The sequence below is a fragment of the Loxodonta africana genome, chromosome 4 (assembly GCF_030014295.1).
Source record: "Loxodonta africana isolate mLoxAfr1 chromosome 4, mLoxAfr1.hap2, whole genome shotgun sequence".
NCBI lineage: Eukaryota > Metazoa > Chordata > Mammalia > Proboscidea > Elephantidae > Loxodonta > Loxodonta africana.
The window spans coordinates 142509253-142519783 of record NC_087345.1 but is presented as its reverse complement, the minus strand read 5'-3'; positions in this window follow the sequence as shown (position 1 = coordinate 142519783).

Below are 10531 nucleotides of genomic sequence, written 5' to 3'. Positions count from 1 at the left end.
TTTACGCACCAACCACTAAGGCCAAAGATGAAGAAACTGAAGATTTTTATCAGCTGCTGCAGTCTGAAATTGATTGAACATTCAATCAGGATGCATTGATAATTACTGGTGATTGGAATATGAAAGTTGGAAACAAAGAAGAAGGATCAGTAGTTGGAAAATATGGCCTTGGTGATAGAAACAATGCCAGAGATAGAATGACAGAATTTTGCAAGTCCAACAACTTCTTCATTGCACATACCTTCCTTCACCAACATAAATGGTGACTATACACATGAATCTCCCCAGGTGGAACACACAGGAATCAAATTGACTACATCTGTGGAAAGAGATGATGGAACAGCTCAATATAATCAGTCAGAACAAGGCCAGGGGCCGATTGCAGAACAGACCAACAATTGCTCATATGCACGTTCAAGCTGAAACTGAAGAAAATCAAAGTCCACAAGAGCCAAAATATGACCTTGAGTATATCCCATCTGAATTCAGAGACCATCTCAAGAACAGATTTGATGTATTGAACACAAGTGACTGAAGACCAGATGAGTTGTGGAATGACATCGCGGACATCATCTTCATAGAAAGCAAGAGGTCACTGAAAAGACAGGAAAGAAAAAAAAGACCAAGAGGGATGTCAGAGGAGACTCTGAAACTTACTCTCGAACGTCGAGCAGCTAAAGCAAAAGGAAGAATTGATGAAATAAAAGAACTGAACAGATGACTTCAAAGGGCAGCTCCAGAAGACAAAAGTAAAGTATTACAATGACATGTGCAAAGACCTGGAGATAGAAAACCAAAAGCGAAGAACACATTCAGCGTTTCTCAAGCTGAAAGAACTGAATTAAAAATTCAAGCCTTGAGTTGCAATAGTGAAGGATTCTATATGGAAAATATTAAACGCACAGGTAGCATCAAAAGAAGATGGAAGGAATACACAGAGTCATTATACCAAAAAGAATTAGTCCATGTTCAACCATTTCAAAAGGTAGCATATGATCAGGAACCGATGGTACTAAAGGAAGAAGTCCAAGCTGCTCTGAAGGCATTGGCAAAAAACAAGGCTCCAGGAATTGACGGAATATCTGTTGAGATGTTTCAATAAACGGATGTAACACTGGAGGTGCTCACTTGTCTATGCCAAGAAATATGGAAGACAGCTTCCTGGCCAACTGACTGGAAGAGATCCATATTTATGCCTATTTCCAAGAAAGGTGATCCAACCAAATGCGGAAATTATAGAACAATGTCATCAATATCACACGCAAGCAAAATTTTGCTGAAGACCATTCAAAAACAGCTGCAGCAGTATATCAACAGGGAACTGCCAGAAATTCAGGCTGGTTTCAGAAGAGGAAGTCGAACCGGGGATATCATTGCTGATGTCAGATGGATCCTGGCCGAAAGCAGAGAATACCAGAAGGATGTTTACCTGTGTTTTATTGACTATGCAAAGGCATTCGACTGTGTGGATCATAACAAATTATGGATAACATTGCAAAGAATGGGAATTCCAGAACACTTAATTGTGCTCATGAGAAACCTTTTCATAGATCAAGGGGCAGTTGTTCAGACAGAACAAGGGGATACAGATTGGTTTAAAGTCAGGAAAGGTATGCATCAGGGTTGTATCCTTTCACCATACCCATTCAGTCTATATGCTGAGCAAATAACCCGAGAAGCTGGACTATATGAAGAAGAACAGGTCATCATGATTGGAGGAAGACTCATTAACAGCCTGAGTTATGCAGATGACACGACCTTGCTTGTTAAAGTGAAGGGGACTTGAAGCACTTACTAATGAAGATCAGAGACCACAGCCTTCAGTATGGATTGCACCTCAACATAAAGAAAACAAAAATCCTCACAACTGGACCAATAAGCAACATCATGATAAATGGAGAAAAGATTGAGGCTGTCAAGAATTTCATTTTACTTGGATCCACAATCAACAGCCGTGGAAGCAGCAATAAAGAAATCAAATAACGAATTGCATTGGGTAAATCTGCTGCAAAGGACCTCTTAAAAGTGTTGAAAAGCAAAGATGTCACCTTGAAGACTAAGGTGAGCCTGACCAAAGCCTTGGTATTTTCAGTCGCATCATATGCATGTGAAAGCTGGACGATGAATAAGGAAGACCTAAGTAGAATTGATGCCTTTGAATTGTGACGTTGGAGAAGAATATTGAATATACATACCATGGACTGACAAAAGAACAAACAAACCTGTCTTGGAAAAAGCGCAACCAGAATGCCCCTTAGAAGCAAGGATTGCAAGACTGCGTCTTACATACTTTGGACATGTTGTCAGGAGGGATCAGTCCCTGCAGAAGGATATCATGCTTGGCAGAGTACAGGGTCAGCGGAAAAGAAGAAGACCCTCAATGAGGTAGATTGACACAGTGGCTGCAACAATGAGCTCGAGCATAACAGTGATTGTAAGGATGGCGCAGGACTGGGCAGCGTTTCGTTCTGTTGTGCATAGGGTCGCTATGAGTCAGAACCAACTCGACGGCACCTCAGGACCACATCATACATAATTATGCTGCTCTGTAACCTGATCGATTGATTCACAGTATGTCGTGGGAGTCGATTTTAGTCTTTCATTGGATATTGGTATCACCCACTATGTAAAACAGGAACTCAATAATCTTGCTGTTACTAGTGACGATTTACATGATTCTAGTTCTTTGTAGCTAAAAAACAATTGTACATCCTTGATCCCATATAACCTGAAGCTGGAAAGAGACCTCTGGGAAGTCCATCTCCCTGCTTTGTGTGTTTGATTCTAACTATTTCACACATTATTTTTATTTGATTATCACAAAGTAAGATGCTCATAAAGAAGATAAATAAAAATAATGATAATAGTCATAACTACATCCATTGAAAAATTACTGTGCAGCAAAAAAAAAAAAAATTTCTTTTTTTTTTTTTTACCAAGCACTGTGCTAACCCCTTGGCATGCATTGTCTCATTTAACCCTCAGAGTCCCTGTCTGAGAGATAATATAACTGAGGCCTAGGGAACTTAATTTGATCAATTTTCCACATCTACTCCAGTGGCATTCTCACCCAGGTGTGTCCAATTTTAAAAATCAATAGTTTTAACCACTGTGTTAGCCTGCCTCTCATAACAACCAAGGTTAGTTATCTGGTGCACCTGTAACAGAAATACCACAAAAGGATGGCTTTAACAAAAAGAAATTTATTCTCTCACAGTCTAGGAGGCTAGAAATCCAAATTCAGGGCATCAGCTCCAAGGGAAGGCTTTCTCTATTGGCTGTGGAGGAAGATCCTTGTCATCAATCTTCCTCTGGTTAAGGAGCTTCTCAGGGCAGAGATCCTGGGTGCAAAGGACAGGCTATGCTCCCAGTGCTTCTTGCTTGGTGGCATGGGATCCCCGTATCTCTCTGTTTACTTCTCTCTTTTATATCGCAAAAGAGATTGATTCAAGACACAACCCAGTCTTGTTGATTGAATCCTGCCTTGTTAACATCACTGCTGTTAATTCCATTTATTGACATCGTAGAGAAAGGATTTACAACACATAAGGAAATCACATCAAATGACAAAATGGTAGACAATCACACAATACTGGGAATCATGGCCCAGCCAAGTTGATACACATATTTTTGGGGGACATGATTCATTCCATGACACAACCTTTGTGTAGCACTTCACAAAAGACTCTAACACGTATTGCTCTCTCCACTTTATAGATAAAGAAAACAAAGCTGGAGAGGTTAAAGAGTTTGCCTGAGTCTCAGAGCCTAAATCTGAACCATTTTAGTTCTGAGCCTGCTGCTGTTTCCACTACACTGTAACAGCCTCATTCAAAACTTCTTTGAAATATCCAGGAAAGGAAGTTCTCATTAAGATCTTTCAAAAACCCTTCTTGCTGCAATGAAATCTCTGTGCTTTCTTTAGGGGGATTGGAGTCCAGCCTCTCCACAGAGACTGGGCGCTTTGTCACAGCCCTGCACTAGTTGCCAGAAAGGATGTAAGGTTTCTGTAGCAAAGTGCCAAATCACCCCTGCTTCATGACTTTTCTTGTGCTTTTGCTGTCGGGCAGAGCTGGTCAGTCTCGACCTCTTTTTCAGAGAGGAGAGAGGGTGTGTGTGTTTATGCTTGAGAATATGAAACTAGAGTTGATGAAACAACACGCCATGAGATGTTGGGAAACCATTTAAACGCAGAGTGGGTGGAAGGCACACACAAGGAATTAAACAGCCTCTTTTTTGAAGTATGTGCAAAGAATTGGTTTGTGGAAATAATTAAGCAATCAAAATTAATGTTTTCCTCTTTAAAGATAACAATTTTTATTTCTAAAGTGCTCCTTCCTGGAATGAGCTCAAAGCGCTTAATGGGTGCTGCCTAATTACCCCACCCAATAAACAATCTGGCAGCTAGGAAAAGAGGAGGATCGTTATCCCCATTTCACAGGTGGAGAGACCCAGCCACAGCAAGGTGGTGTCTTTCTCAAACCAGCTCACAGAGAGCTGAGAATAGCGGGCAAACCTCCTAATATCACTCTTACATCCCAAGATGCACAGGGTTCCTGCTTCCAGATGGCCTTCTGAGAAAGGACAGCCCACATGCTGGCCAGAGAAAAGCAGCTATCGCTGTTCGAACTACGGCTCCCAGCAGACACCGAGAGGAGGCAGGGCTGTGCCCCTCTTGCCCGTTCAGATTCCCAAATATGGAGAAGGACTGGGTTTTGGAAAAGGAACAGAATGCTCACCCTTGAGAGAGAGGGAGGATGAGGTCAGTTTGGAATATTTAACTCTATCACCTAAACGTCTGCACAGTCTTTGAAATATTAACAGCCAAAGTCACGATCTCTTGTTCATAAATCTTTCTAGAAGACCTCACTTTTGAAATCAAGCAGTTAGTTCAGCAGACCCCTGTTTTCTGATGTGTGCTGACAGGAGCGGTTACAGTTCTGGGAGGTCAGATACCCCCTGTCTGAGTCCAACCAGCCCAGAAAGTAATAATGGTGGCAGGGTCGTCAGGAAAGGAACTCTCACTGAGGAACAGAAATGCTGCCCTAGCCGCAGACAGGCCAGAGGCTCGTGCTAGCAGCCAGGCTTGCTGAACAGAAGGGCAAACCGCCCTGGGAGGACAAAGGCTACTCTTTTTCTGCCTTGGAGGCTGCTGAGACCTCCTGGCGGGAAAGGCACGAAAGGACTATTTCTATATTCTCTCAACGAACATTTATTAAAGCACCTACATTCAAGGCACTGGGCTAAATGCTGAGGGGGCTACAAAACATAAGACAGGCTCTCTGCCCTCAGAACGCTTACAGCTGTGGAGTGGGGAGGTATAAGAGGAAAGATGGAGCGAAAGGAAGAGACGGATCGTGCCAAGCAGTGTATTATTTATACTTTTCATTCAACATTTATTTATTGACCTTTTGCTTTGTGCCAGGCACTGTTCTGAGCCATGTGGAATACAACGGTGAATAAGCCAAAAGAACGTTTCTGCCCTCATAGATGTTGTATTCTGGTAGTCCCCGGGAAACCCTGGTGGCATAGTGGTTAAGAGCTAACTAAGGCTGCTAACCAAGGGATCAGCAGTTCTAATCCACCAGGTGCTCCTTGGAAGCTGTATGGGACAGTTCTACTCTGTCCTATAGGGTCACTACGAGTCGGACTCAAAGGCAATGGGTTTGATTTTGTTTTGGTTTGGTAGTCCCTGAATGTCTGGGGGGGAAGAGTTCTCTGAGCAGAAGGAAGGCAAGTTCAGAGGCCTTAAGATGGAAATGAGTGTGGTGAGTTTGAGAGCAGAAGTTCAGTGAGATTGAAGTAGGGGATTGAAGAAGAGTGGATGAGGGCAAAAGCCGTAGGAAATGAAGTCGCAGAGTTAGGCTGAGGTCAAATCACATAGAGCCCTATAAGGATATTGTTTTCGTAGTGTTCCATGAGTCAACTCCAACTCATAGCGACCCTGTAGGACAGAGTAGAACTGCCACATAGGGTTTCCTAGAGTGTAATCTTTATGGGAGCAGATTGCCTTGTTTTCTTCCGCGGAGCAGCTGGTGGGTTGGAACATGCTGACCTTTCCCTTTCGTTTAGCTGCCAAGCTCCTAACTGTTGTACCACCTGGGTTCCTTCCTATAAGGATATCCACTGCTATCCATTAGATTCCGACTCATAGAGACCCTGTAGGACAGGGTAGAACTGCCCCACAGGGTTTCCAAGGCTGTAATCTCTACCAAAGAAGACTGCCACATCTTTCTCTCTCAGAGCAGCTGGTGGGTTCAAACCGCCGGCCTTTCAGTTAGTAGCCAACCTTTAACCACTGCACCACCAGGGCTCCTCCCTATAACAATAAAAAAAAAAAAAAAATGCAGTTTGAATTGCATTCTAATTCTAACGGAAAGCCATTGTTTTTAAGGAGTAGATTAATGGGACCTGATTTAAAGTGCCAGGTGAGGAGAATGGACTTCTAAGAGAATTTGGAGTAGAGAGGAGAGGTGTCAAGGAACTGGGATGGACAAGGAAGGCTTCCCAACAGAATGGGACAGGAGCTGAGCACCGATGCTCAAAAAGGAAGAAGGCATTCTAGTAGAGGTAATCTCAGCAGCAAGGTGTGGAGTCTGGATGGTCCACACATGTTCAGATCATCAATTTGCCCACAGATGTGGATGGTGAGGTTAGAGAGAGAGAATTGGCAAAGCGTTGGAGGTCTCTGTGTCAGAAAGTTCTGAATCTCAGAGCAACAGTAACAAAGAGACTTGAATGTGCACAGGCATTATGCACACGCTTAAATGTCCAGTCTGAGAGCCTGGCCTCCCCCTGATCATAGCTGCCTTCCCCAATAACTACCAGAGGGCCAATACTTTCCCTTAAGCGAGCCATTGCTTTGAGGGCTTTTGAGTCCGGAATTGAAATCACGGCAATTGAGTTGCACAACTCCAGAGGGCACCATTTGCATTGTATTGTATGCAAAAGATGCCCCCTACTGCACAACATGAACCACAAGGCAAATGGTGCCCTTTAGAGCTGCAATAAGAGGTACTGATTAGCATTTTGGGGGGTAAAGTACTTAACCAGCCAACAGCTGACACATAGAGCTTTAGTAGCTTCCTTGACCTCTACAATCAAGGCCCAACCGCGTTGGCTACAGAATGGGAAAGAATGGGGATGAAGGCAAAAATAGGAGGGGAGAGAGCTAGAAGGGAGAATGGAAAAGAGGGGAATTAAAAGAAGAGGTAAGGGAAAAGGTATTTAATTTAGGTCATCCTTTTTCCTAATGAAACATGAGACAGAAATAAAGGATTGGAGGGGAAGAAGAGTGGCAAAAGAGGAGAAAAAGATGGTTCAGGTAGCTGAGCTGCGAGTGGCTTTGGTAGAATTGCCCTGGGGCTGTGATTACCCTGTTGCAGTAATGTGTATTTCACAGTACTGTCATTCTATGTAACTCACAATGGTGGCACACCAAAGCCACCACTGGGGTTCTAATGAAGACCTTGCCCATGAGACAACTAACTTAGAACCACTGTTACTGGACATGCAAGACAAAGTGTAAGTCCACATTTAGCACCTCATCAAGGGGTCTCATCTTAACTGTTCCCTTTCTCCCTGAATTTGGGGGAATTATGATGCCTTCCCAATAGGTCAAAGCAGAATAAATGACATTTCCTTTCATGCCTTCTTCTTCCCCCAACCCGCAACAGCCAAACAGAAAAAGGAATTTACATGAACAGGGAGCAGAATTATGTTGTGTGTGGGGTAGGGATTAGTATGTTGGGAATTGGTATAGTCTCTGGTCAGTCGAGTCCATTTTAAATTCTCAAAAATAGGAAGTAGCAATAAAACATTCCCCTGGGATGTCACACTGAGATTCCACACCCTCTCAGACCCAGTAGACCCAGCAGACTCTTAAATGAGCCACGGTATTTAACAACTAGTATCTAGAGTCCAATAACGTTACCTCTCCAGCTTCTCACATTTCCTCCCTTTCCACAGAGCCACTACATTTGGAGCAGTAGGAACAGTATTGTCCTTTTCCTTCCTGCCTACATACAACTGGCATACAGGTACAAACACAGGTGCCATGCCTGTCCCACCCTGCAGATGCCCACTTTCAAGAACCAGTGCAGAAATTCCTGACTTCAGCATGGTAGTGTCAGGGCTACAGTATTGGAAGTATGTGGAAAGAATCCTTGATCCTCTGAACTATCCAAGAACACCATAGCTATGCCCCATCCTGAGGACGGAACCTCTGCTGCCTGCCTTCACCTGGCCTTCACCTCCATTGACATGACTGTGCAGCTTACCCCTGAGCCTGGGGCTCTGAGAGATCATGCAACTTTGACTAAGGGTGCAGCCATCACTCCCCACTGGTGGGACAGCCAGTAAGACTCCTTCAAGGAGCATGGACTCATCCTTCTATTGGAGGTGGCTTGCCCATCACTTTCAGGATCTAGCCCCTGCCTACCTTTCCAGCAAGGAGCCCTGGTGGCACAATGGTTAAGCACTCAGCTGCTAACCGAAAAGTCAATGGTTTGAACGCACGAGTAGCTCCTCAGGAGAAAAGACCTGGCAATTTGCTCCTGTAAAGATTACAGCCTAGAAAATCCTATAGGGCAGTTCTACTCTGTCCTATAGGGTAACTAGGAGTTGGAATAGACTCAACGGCACACAACAACAACCTTCTCAGCCTTATTTCTCACCATACCCTTCCTCACACTCACAGTACCGGTCATATAAAGCCCTCTCTGCCATTTCCCCAATCCACTCTGCTCTCCCTGGCCCTAGGACTTTGGCAAATTGTCCCTTCTTCTTGTAAGCCTTCCTTCCCCTGCCCCGTCCCCTTCCTAGACTGGCTAACTGCTTTTTGCCCTCCAGAGTTTAACTGAATGTCATCTCCTCTGTGACTATTTTCCTGAATCCCTCCACTCCTCTCTCAGGTGAATTCTCTGCCCCTGTCTGTAATTTTATAGGTCCCTGTACTTACCTGTATTGTAGCCCACTCACCGTATGTGAGGAGCCCTGGTGGCACAGTGGTTAAAACTGCTCGACTGCTAACCGTAAGGTCTGTGGTTGAAACACAGTAGCTCCACTGGAGAAAGATGTGGCGCCTGCTTCTGTAAAGATCACAGCCTTGGGAACCCTGTGGGGCAGTTCTACTCTGTCCTATAGCATCACTATGAGTTGAAGTTGACTAGACAGCAACGAGTTTTGGTAACCATAAGTTTGGAGCCCCTAGGTGGTGCAGCAGTTAAAGCACTCAACTACTAGCCATAAGGTTGGTGGTAGGAACCCATCCAGAGGTACGTTGGAAGACAGGCCTGGCAATCTGCTTCCCAAAGGTCATGGCCATGAGTTGTGAGTCTACTCTGCACACCTGGGGTTGCCATGAGTTGGAGTCAACTCAATGGCAACTAACAACAACTTTTAATTCTTTCAGGGTAGAAAATGTATATCTTATTTCTCTCTTTCCAACTCTTATCCCAGTGAGGTGCTCCAGAAATATTTGACGAATGAATGAATGATGCATGGTCAGGATCCCTTAGCCTAACAAGCAACCACCAGGTCTTCACCAGCAAGGTGAACTGAAAAAGCAAAGCCACTTGTCTTATTAACTAACACATCTACCCATGCTCTGAAGCCCTCCCGCTGCCTTCCCCCGCCCGCTCTGTCATCACCCCCACATCTTGCCACCCTCTACCCCACAGCTCCTGTCCAGTACTTGTTTGGCTCAGAAGACACTAGTGTCTCTCTGGATTACCAAAAAGACGGCACATTGTGTCCTTGGATTTCAAACCTCCTTTTTCCTCCTCCTCTTCCTAAATCAGGAGAATTTTGGCTGGTAGCACCCTTTCCACCTCCTCAGAATCACGCAGCTCTCCTCAAACTGTGATGGATCAGCCTCCACCCCCACCCACCCCAGTCCACACCTACATTAAGAAGGGAATACAAAATCTCAGTGAGGATCTAGAGATGAGCAGTAAATTCAGGTGGAAAAATAGAATTTGTGCAAACAAAACATAGAGGTTGAGATGATCCTGCATTTTGCAGGGAAAGCTGAGGGAAGGGAGGCTTTAAATTGGATCCTGCGGCCAGAGAGTGGTCTTTCAGGCAGGTTGGCAAAGTAAGGCTGGAAGGAATGGTGAGGTTAGATATCAGCAAGAGTCCCTGGATTTACTCAGTGTTGTAGTAGATTTCTCCTGTGGGTTATCTGCCATCTTCTGGGGAAGCCCACATCTGTCTGCCCTGAGTCAAGGTGGGATTGAGGGCAACACCCCTGGAGAGCTCTTTCTGCCCTGGAATCCCATGTTCTAAGCCAGCCTGTGGCCTTCCTGGAACCCAAGTTCCATGGGAGCTTTTTTTTTATATTTTATTTTTTTGTGTTTTAGGTGGAAGTCCACAATACAAATTAGTTTTTCATTCAAAAAATTTATACACAAATTGTTTTGTGACATTGGTTGCAATCCCTGCAATGTGTCTGCACTCTCCCCCTTTCTCTTTCCACCCTGGGTTCTCTGTGTTCCTTTGTGCAGTTTTCCTGTCCCATCCTGCCTTCTCA